Source organism: Petromyzon marinus, unplaced genomic scaffold, assembly GCF_048934315.1.
Source record: "Petromyzon marinus isolate PM22_M1 ecotype Great Lakes invasive population unplaced genomic scaffold, UKy_Petmar_22M1.pri1.0 PM_G_Scaffold_47, whole genome shotgun sequence".
NCBI lineage: Eukaryota > Metazoa > Chordata > Hyperoartia > Petromyzontiformes > Petromyzontidae > Petromyzon > Petromyzon marinus.
This window is the reverse complement of record NW_027422999.1, coordinates 1381219-1391888: the sequence shown is the minus strand read 5'-3', so window position 1 is coordinate 1391888 and position 10670 is coordinate 1381219. Positions and strand designations below refer to the sequence as shown.

Genomic DNA, 10670 nt, shown 5'->3' with positions numbered 1-10670 from the left:
TCGGCCTCCTCTTCCCCTCCTCCTCCTCTCGCTCCGCCTCCTCCTCCGCCCCTCCTGCTGCTCGCCCTCCTGCCCACGCCCTGCCACAAAAAGTCGAAGTGTCTCTTCCACGCCGCACGCGGTTCAACCGCGGCCTCCCTGCGTCTCTCCGCCTCCTCCTCCTCCGCCTCCTCCTTGCCCGCCGCCTCGTCGGCACCGAGCGCCGGCCCCGACTCTCCGCCGCCGTCTCCCCGCTCCGGGGCGACCCTCGGGCCGATTCCCGGCGTCGGCGTCTTCCGGGCGCCGCCGCTGCCGCCGCCGCCACCACGGGAGCTCTCCTGGGGGGGCGCCGCTGCCGCCGGAGTCTCCCGGCGGCGGCGCCCCCCCTCGAGAGCCCGGAACGTCACGGGGCGACGAAGATGACAGTCGCGGCGGGGAGGCCCCGGCACGGGCCCCGGCCCCCCGGCGTCGTCGTCGTGGAGCGGGCGAGCGACCTTGGAGGGCTCCGCGTGGGACTCGGCTCCTCCTCCGGCGTCGTCCGCGGAGCGCTTGGGCACCCGGATGGGCCAGGAGGAGCGAGCCCTCGCGGAGGGGGCGGCCGTGGCCGTGGCCGGGGCCGGGGCCCGGGCCGGGGGAGGCCGCTGGTGAGGGGGGAGGGCCGGAGGAGAGGGAGGAGACGCGGAATCAGATTCCAGCATTCAGCACGCAAACGTCCTGGTAGTGGTGGTGGTATTGGTGGTAGCGGTGGTGGTCAGTGATTGTAGTGATGTTGGTAATGGTGGTGGTGATGGTAGTGATGGTAGTGTACGGTAGTAGTGGTGGTGGTGGTATTGGTGGTGGTAGTGATGGTAGTGTATGGTAGTAGTGGTGGTGGTGGTGGTAATGGGGGAAGTGGCGGTAGAAGTGGTGGTGGTGATGGTGCTAGTGGTGGTGGTAGTAGTGGTGGTGTAATGGTGGTGGTAGCGTTGCTCGTAGTAGTGGTGGTAATGGTGGTAGTGATGGTAGTGTATGGTAGTAGTGGTGGTAATGGTGGAAGTGGTGGAAGTGGTGGTGGTGATGGTGCTAGTGGTGGTGGTAGTAGTGGTGGTGTAATGGTGGTGGTAGTGTTGGTGGTAGTAGTGGTGGTAATGGTGGTGGTGTCCGGCAAAACAACCCCCTACCTCCTTGTGGTGCCGGACGGGCAACGCTGCCGTGGGCAGTGCCGGGGGAGAGGGCCAATTCGGATTGGCCTTTCCCCTCATGGCGTTTGTAACCACCACAGTGGCTAAGTGGGGGCTCTGGACAGGTGTGAGGGGCTGGAAACCCCTCCACCTCCAATTAATTACCACTAAACCACGACCACAACATTTTATAAATAAGCTTGTGCCGGAGGCCCCGGGGGGACAGGCGTCTATGACGTCTCCTGACCAAACCCCATTTGGCGGAGCCAGGAGACTGAATCCTTCCCCTCGGGGCTCCTCCAAAAACAACAAAAAAAACACTACGTGTGGCCACGTGGAATGTTCGAAAGCTCACTGCGGAGGAGAGGCTGCCACTCCTCTGTCAAGAGCTGGACCGGTACCACCTGGATCTCTGTGGTAATAAGGAGGTCCTGTGGACCGGCTCTGGCTCCTGCCACCATGAGGGGTGGACAGTCCTCTATACGGGGCAGGAGACTGCCAAACAACAGGGTGTGGCTCTTTTTTTGAATAAAAGAATGAAGGGCTGTGGGAGCGTGGTGATGAGGTGTGGGAAGCTGTAAGCTCCAGGCTACTTTGGGCTCACCTTCCCATCAACCACAGGCGAGGAGTGGTGGTCATGGTAACTTATGCCCCCACCAAAGACGAACATCCGTGGAGGGATGCAAGCAAGGCCAATGAGTCAAATGCCTTCTATGACCTCCTGTCACAGTTGCTGGCTAAAGTGGCCCCTCGGGATAGAGTCATCTTGTTGGGTGACTTCAATGCCCGAGTTGGTCATGATGCTGGCACCTGGTCTGGAGTAATTGGAAGGCATCAGGCAGATCAGCTCAATAACAACGGCAGGAGGCTGCTAATTTTTTGTGCAGCCCATGGGCTTGTAATTACCAACACACTGTTCCGGCATCGGCGCATCCACACCACATCATGGATGCATGCCGGGTCCAAGCAAGAACATCTGCTGGACTACATAGTGATGGAACAGCGAATGCGAGCCCATGTCCTTGACACCAGGACCGACCGTGGAGCTTATCTGCCCACTGACCATCGACTTGTCATCTGTAAGATGCACCTGCAATTCTTCCACTCCGGTGGTGGGTGTACACCCAGGACCCCATTCAAACCCTTAGTGGCATGGTCTCAGCTAGCTGATGAAAGTTACAAACGAGAATTTCATCATCGCTTGCGGCTGGGATTGGCATTGTCTCCCACTCCTCTTGATGTCGAGGGGAAATGGGCGAGGTTTAGGACTGTAGCTCATGTAGTTGCAATGGCTGCTTTGGGTACACGGTCCAGACCTCCCCAGAGACCCTGGCTGACAAGAGGAGGTGTTCAAGCTGGCTGGGAAAAATCGACAGGCCCACTCTCATCGGCTACAGCGTCCCACGTCGGAGAATGAGGAGGCTTACCGCAGCCTTCGCTCGGAGGTTCGGGGAGCCGTGAGGCGCTGCAAGGATGGGTGGTGGTCGCAGGTTGCTGAGGAGATGGAGTCTGCCTCAGTGGCCTGCAATTACAAATCTCTATTTAACTCCATCAAAAAAGTAACCTGCAGCGCCACACCTATTACCATCATTAGGGGAAAGAACGGTGATCCAATATCCGACCCCCAGGAACAGGTTTGCAGATTTTCTGAGCATTCCTGAGGTCCTGGGAAAGGGGAAATCCCTCAGCCATGAAAACGTGGGACAAAGTGGGGATGACCCTGCTGAGGCTGCGGTGCCTCAAATATTGGAGGAAGTCACCCACTGTGATTGGCTGGCTGAGGTGCCATCCGTTGAGGACAGCAAGTTGGCACAGTAGGGGGCACAGGTGGTGCATCAGCCAGTCGTCTCAATCAGTCGACCCGTGGCACCTGGGTCTGCCCCGTGACCTCCTGCCAGCGGGCGTTCGACATTTCACGTGGCCTCAAGGTGCACATGGCCTGGCACAAGCGTCGTGGTGACGTCACCGCCACTTGGTGGCGAACTGCGGTTGTTGTTGTTGACAGTGGAGCTGCTGGTAGTATATTTGGAGTGTGAGTGTCTCTCGCCTCGTGGTCACGTGGATTTGTTTCTGGTTCCTCCGGTTTCCCCCCCTCCAGATTTAGAATTAACATCACGCATTTAAAATATTTAACTGCAATACATTTCCACACGATGAAGTCACTTTGTGTTGAGCTTTAATTTGTGATGGGCAGGTCGCTTGTGAAAAAACGCTATATAGCTCAGTGGGCCTTACCTTGTACAATAAAATAGAAAAACTAGTTTATAGTTTAAGAAGAGAGATGAGTTGGATCTGTCACGTGGGTTATTTAAATAAAAAAGGTTATTCGTTTCATCAGGTCATGTGCACAGATTACAATAACATTTGGAGGGGAAAAAAAACATGCTGGCCGTTATGTGACTTCACCGAAAAAGCCAAAGAGTACGTTATGGTCAAGTTTTATGAATTTTTTTTTTAGGATATTTGCTCTTAATGTGCTTACTTTCCCCTAGCACATTCACTGCATTGTCTTGGTGAATGCGAGGCATCGCGTGGTCATAACCCACCGGGGTATTTTCCCCTTACGCGTCAAGAGATTGACATTCTCAATGGAAATCATTTCAGGTATTCACTGAAAGTGTCAGAGCTGAATGTTCAGGATAAAACTGAACATTCGTGCTAAAGATTGGTGCCATATTGTACGATAATTGTGCAAAATGCAACCAAAACACAATTAGCACGGTTAGCTACGCACCGCTACAGTCTACATTATAGACTGTCAGTACACTCACTCAGCTTAATAACCATTGCTAGAGTCAACATTATAGACTGTCAGAACACTCAACATACTTAATAACCATTACTACAGTCTACATTATAGACTGCCAGTACACTCACCATACTTAATAACCATTACTACAGTCTACATTATAGACTGTCAGTACACTCATTCAGCTTAATAGCCATTACTACAGTATACATTATAGACTGTCAGTACACTCACCATACTTAATAACCAGGCTACAGTCTACATTATAGACTGTCAGTACACTCACCATACTTAATAACCATTGCTACAGTCAACATTATAGACTGTCAGTACACTCACCATACTTAATAACCATTACTACAGTCTACATTATAGACTGTCAGTACACTCACTCAGCTTAATAACCATTACTACAGTCTACATTATAGACTGTCAGTACACTCACCATACTTAATAACCATTACTACAGTCTACATTATAGACTGTCAGTACACTCACTCAGCTTAATAACCAGGCTACAGTCTACATTATAGACTGTCAGTACACTCACCATACTTAATAACCATTACTACAGTCTACATTATAGACTGTCAGTACACTCACCATACTTAATAATCATTACTACAGTCTACATTATTATTCACAAATTAAATCGTTTGTATTTTGTCAATGGCCATAGCCTCAGCACTGTCCCATAGACCCAACACTGCCCATAAATTCAACAGTGCATATTTAAACTATCTGCGAATCACGGGCTGGACATTTCAGGCCACTTTTTACCTCACGTTTTCCCTCACGAGAGGCGATCTCGCACCCCTGGGGGGTCGTCATCGTCGATAATTTCTGCTCCGAAATAAATAAAAAATTCAAATCCGCACCTCACGACTCTCAAAATGGCGCCTGGCCGACGAGGAGTCTCAAAAATTTGGCGGGAAAAAAAATCCCGCGTCACGTGGCTAGGGAGGAACCAAATCTGATTGGCTCCAAGCCGCCGCTTGGACCAATCAGAGAGCTCCAAGCGCCTCGCCTCACAGCAGCTCCGCTCCTGCACTGATAGATCACTGCAGGTCTCTCGTCTATAGTTGAATAGTGTAATAGTGTGTGTGTGTATGTAGCTGTGTGTATATGTGTGTATCTCTGTGTATGTGTGTCTCCGTGTGTATGTGTGTATGTGTATCTGTGTGTGTATGTGTGTGTATCAACCACGTTATGTATGCTGATGATTTGGTAATAGCTGCTCAGTCAGAGGAGGAGTTGGAGACGCTGCTGCTGAGACTGGAGCGTGTTACTAAGAGGTGGGGCCTTACCATCAGCCCCACCAAAACTAAGCACCTGCCTGGGTATTTTGTACCATCGGACACTCCACCCCCACAACTCCCAATCGGTGATGGGGCAGTTGTGGAGAGAGTGGAGAGTTTCCCATACCTGGGCAGTGTGCTTATGACTGGCTCCAGTTTAACAGCAGAGGTCTCACTCCGAATCAGTCGAGCGGCATTAACTTTTCATCGGTTGTGTAACGCTGTGTGGAAGCTACCTGGTCTGTCGCTCCGCACTAAGCTTCAGGTCTTCTCGGCCACGGTCATTCCCTCCCTTCTCTACACTTGCGAAACGTGGACCCCCCTAATGGAACATCTTCGCCGGTTAGAAACATTTAGGCTGGCCTGCCTACGATCCATCCTGGGTTTAACCAGACTGGATTGTGTGAGCTCACAAATCCTTGAAAGATCTGGGCAGGGTCCCATCGGTGAGCTCCTCCGGCAGGCAAGGCTGCGATGGCTGGGTCATGTAGCCCGCATGCCCAGCCACCGCATGCCGAAACAGCTTTTGTTTGGCCGGATTGAGGGGGCTAAGCGGGCACGGCACGGGCTAGAGAAGAGATGGAGTGATGTGGTACAGGAGGACGTGGAGCTGAGTGGACTTGCCGATGACTGGTACCAGCGGTGTCAAGATCGGCCTCTGTGGAGGAGGCTCGTGAAGGATGCTACTGGGCAGTTGGAGGCAGTCGCCCTCCAACAACAACGGAGGGCGGAGGAGCGACGCTCACAACAGCGAGCGGAGCGCCGGGTGGCTAAAGCACAGCAGGTTGGCACAGTAGGGGGCACAGGTGGTGCATCAGCCAGTCATCTCAGTCAGTCGACCCGTGGCACCTGGGTCTGCCCCGTGACCTCCTGCCAGCGGGCGTTCGACACTTCACGTGGCCTCAGGGTGCACATAGCCTGGCACAAGCGTCGTGGTGACGTCACCGCCACTTAGTGGCGAATGGCGGTTGTTGTTGTATCTGTGAGTATTTGTGTGTATGTATCTGTATGTACGTGTGTATGTGTGTATGTATGTGTATCTGTGTGTATGTGTATATCTGTGTGTATGTATCTGTGTGTACGTCTCTGTGCGTGTATCCGTGTGTCTCTTTGATCTTTGTGTCTGTGTGGGTGCACATAGCCTGGCACAAGCGTCGTGGTGACGTCACCGCCACTTAGTGGCGAATGGCGGTTGTTGTTTGTGTGTGTCTCTGTGTGTGTGTCTCTGTGTGTCTCCGTGTGTGTACGTGTGTGTGGTGTGTGTCTCTGTGTGTGGTGTGTGTCTCTGTGTGTTTCTGTGTGTGTATCTCTGTTTGATGTGTGTGTCTCTGTGTGTGTCTCTGTGTGTGTGATGTGTCTTTGTGTGTGTCTGTATGTGTGTGTCTCTGTGTGTAATGTGTGTCTTTGTGTGTCTCTGTGTGTGTGTCTCTGTGTGTGTCTCTGTGTGTCTCTGTGTGTGTCTCTGTGTGTGTTGTATTGCCTCGTTACGCGGTAAATGCTGCGGCACAACAGGAGGGAACTGCAGGGATGAGGCTCTCCAGTCTTGGTGCTGTGAATTAAAACAGCGCCAGGGTGGAGCGTCGCGTCCCTACAGCTCGTAGCTGTGACGAAGCCAGAGTGATCAGCGGACAGCCACCATGGTTGCCAGGTAAGGGGAGACTTCACCCGGAACTCTCCTCCACACGTGTTCCCCATGAACATTGTCGCAATAAACGTACGATCAGGAATCTTTAAAATATCCGACCTTTGTTGTTCCGCAAGAATATTAACGCTCAAACTCGTATCGAACTCTTCATTAATTCACTTGGTCAAACAGTTCAGGTACTCGGCAAAGCATTTCACCACCCGGTATGCAACAGTTAAACAATCTACTCCAAATGAACACCGAAATGTCAAATCATCATCCACCATTGACTTCCACATCGATGGAAGCCATTTGCCATGACGTCCAAGCCATTAAACACCGGAACAACGAACGTGCCATTCAAGTACATCTTGAAACCCATTATCTGAAGTAGTTTGTATTAAACAATAACTAAATAATAGAAACACGTTTACAAAATTAAGCGAAGTTATAGTCACGGACTTTTTCCAACTTTAGCTCAACAGGACCACAAAAGCTCAGATATGCGGTGCATAATAAATGAATCAATCTGATTGAAATCATCAACTGGCTAAACACTTTCCGATTTCAACATCACCTTATAAAAGAATAACATTTTAAATATAAGCGCACAACTGTATCTATCTGTGATGAGCGCTGCACTTTCCGTTGTTTTAATGCAGGGGGCGCTGCAAACTTACGCACCCCCTGCATGGACGACGGAGGCGCAGGGACAGACGTTCGATTACGTTGGAATCGATCTGCAGACGGCGGTCTTCTCACACGGCCAGCAGCTCCGTGTCGCCTTATCTCGATCCCGCAATCCCAAACAGGTGAAAGTCCGCATCGAACCGAACCCCCGGCAAGGCCATCTACTTAATGTTGAGAGAAAATCCACTTGAAATGACCTTTTCAATGAAGTCTTCCAGATGTAAATTGATACAAGCTTTTAATGAAGAAATAAAATTATCTAATTCAAAACACAACACAATTCAAAGATGTTTCATTTTAAAACTTCAAAACGGAGCATGGGGTACTTGCGTGAATGCGTCCTTCGTGTGCAAATGTTGTGACTTTCCTGGCCTGAAGGCCGTCGATGTGTTGGCCCATTAATTGGTGCACAGCGTCTCAACAACAGCAGTGGGGTTTGCTTCAACCGATAGGTAACGAACATCCAGACGTCAATCAGCAAGGAGCATTTCTAGTCCCAGTTAGACAAAATTTACGTCAACACGTAAGACAAAACTATAATTCGTGTTGTAGAGAATGTACCTCCTCGTATACGTGTAACTTTCAAGTGGTATGCCTTGTAACTGATGAATGATCCGAGCGTGCTCCCTATTTCAAAGACAATGAGTTGCTCCAGATGCTTCGTGGAACACAAAAACACCGTTTGACCTGTATCACAAGAACAACGGGTCTCACCTGAGTTCTCTGTACAGGTTACTTTCAAACACACACACACACACACTTTGTCCTAACATCACTTATTCAATGTTTGACCCTTACAGATCAAATGTTACAAGAATGCACAAAACCAGACAAGTATACATTCTAAATTATTGACAGGCATATTAACAAAATTGGATTACTGCAGTGAAATATACTGCATCACGTTACATCGTATTAACAAGAAGCTTTTAAAAAAAGTTGCACATTCTGCTTCACAGTATATGTAAAACATACTATTGTGTCATTCAAAACGAGTAGGCCATTGCATGCTGGCGTCTGAGTGAAAATGTAGCAAATTCTAAACATTACCTACAAACCGAGGTGCGCTGAGTGCCTTTGCTCCATCAGACCAATTCTGCAGAGGAAGCGTCAGCTGCAGACAGAAAAAAATAATATCCACACCATCTACACGTCAGGCACAGAGGAATGCACACGTGACTTACACGTCTATACTTATTAATATATTCATGATGTAATGAAAAAATTTGATGAACATGCAAATGCCTTCCCGCACCGAGTGCACCTGAAGGGTTTCTCTCCACGGGCTGTTATGGCACACAATGAGAGGGAAAATGTCATTAATATGCCTGGAAGCCTTCATATAATCAAGATGAATGTTAACTCAAAACTCTAAGCACACAATTTCGGCTGTCTCACTACAAAAGGAATATTTATGAAAGCTAAATTCAGCTGACATAGCAAAGGGTGTTGAAAACAATACCATTTGTGTTATGCAGAAATACAGAAATTAATGTTCAATCGCAACTTAGAGGTGTGAATCCAGGCTCAGATGTCCTTGAATGCTGGGATGAACAGTTCCGACTTCAGCTGAATGTGTGTGCTGTGTTCACCTCCTGTTTCCATTCTTACAAAGAGTTCCAGAGGAAAACAAAAATAAACTATTTTTTATATAACTTCCGTGTTCAATAGAGTTAAAGACTTTACTTCAAACACAAACTTGACACTGTCACACACTGGCAGTGGCGTGTCTAGAATCATGCTGGCCACCTTCATCTGCTCGGCATCAATGCTTTCTCACTCCACCAAGTAATTAATCGAGGATCAGTGAACATATCCGAGGCTAACTGGAGTTTGCGTGTCTCTCTCCGTGGTGAGATGTTAACTACCTCACCTGGTATACAGGAAGTCGTGGGTTCGATCCCGACCCTGACGCCTGCTGTATATTTGGAGTTTGCGCGTCTCTCCGCTGAGTGTCTTTGACCGATAGACATTGACACACGTATTCTTGTTTCTTTCGGTAAAGTTATGTAGATAGAAAATAACAATAACAGATAATACAATTACATTAAATAAAGACCACTTGTGTTGCGATCAAAACGACGTGAGTTTTTTTGCTTTATTTACAATTATTTGTTAATTTTTATTGTTATTTTGATTTAATTTTCTATCTACGTGACTTTACCGAAAGAACCAAGAATATTAATTCCTGCAGTCACCAAAGTTTTAAGTCAAAACATTCACACACGTTGACAAAGCCTCACCTTGTGTTGTTGTGGGCAGGTCGCTTCTGATAACAAGAGCGGTATAGCAGCTCAAGCGGGCTTGGCCTGGTGAAAAAAATAAAAACTGCGTGAATATTTACAATAAAACAAAGTTACAAAGTAGCGAGCCGGGTGAAGACAAATTAAACTTAAGCGAGATAATTAAAGTGAATGCAATCAGGCGAGGGCAGGAGGCAAGGCCCCGCGTGGCTAGGCCCCGCATTGTAAAGTTCCAACCTGGACATCGATTCCCATGCTCGCTGCTACTCAACTGACATCCCTACGAGAGAGAGGCTCTACCTTGGTAAACAACAACAACAACCACCACCACCACAACGACCAACACCACAACGATGAGAATTTCTCACCTCGGATTTCAGTGCAAGTGCGCACACGGCAGCTTCCTGTTGCCTCGCGACAGCAGGTAGTATGACGTCACTTCCCGCCCACGAGCGGCTGTGTGACTGATTAAATTATGTTAATGAGGCCGGCCCATATGTCGAGGGATGGGGGCGTGGGCGCTGAACCCGTCGCAATAAACTCACGACAGCTTTAACGGACACAATATGTTAATGAGCCGCCAGTCACTGGGCGTAGCTTTGCCCAAATAAAGATTGCCACTGGAACGATATCGGAAGTGACCCAGGCGGAGGTGACGTCACGCTCAAGAGCGCGGTGGACGGGGGTCGGGGTGAATACCTTGGTGACATGACGTCACTAGCGAGGTACACCTCCCTCTGGCGATTCACGCCGATGAGGTAATGCAGAGTGGTGACGTCACAGAGTTGGAGTTGATTTAGATTCATTTTTCATTGCTCCCTCCCTTGGGTGTGTGAGCTCAGCAACAACGTGGACATTGTGTATACACTGTGTGTGTGTGTACACTGTGTGTGTACACTGTGTGTGTGTACACTGTGTGTGTATACA

At 49.3% G+C, this 10670-nt stretch overlaps 1 long non-coding RNA gene across 1 annotated transcript; it reads right to left on the bottom strand.

Annotated features, from left to right (window-relative positions):
* Positions 1–6964: 6964 nt before the first annotated feature.
* Positions 6965–9341, bottom strand: LOC142917340 (uncharacterized). Its single transcript, XR_012936971.1, has 2 exons — positions 8551–9341; positions 6965–8187 (listed from the first exon to the last, which is right to left on the bottom strand). It is a non-coding gene; the product is annotated as an uncharacterized LOC142917340 (long non-coding RNA).
* Positions 9342–10670: the final 1329 nt, after the last annotated feature.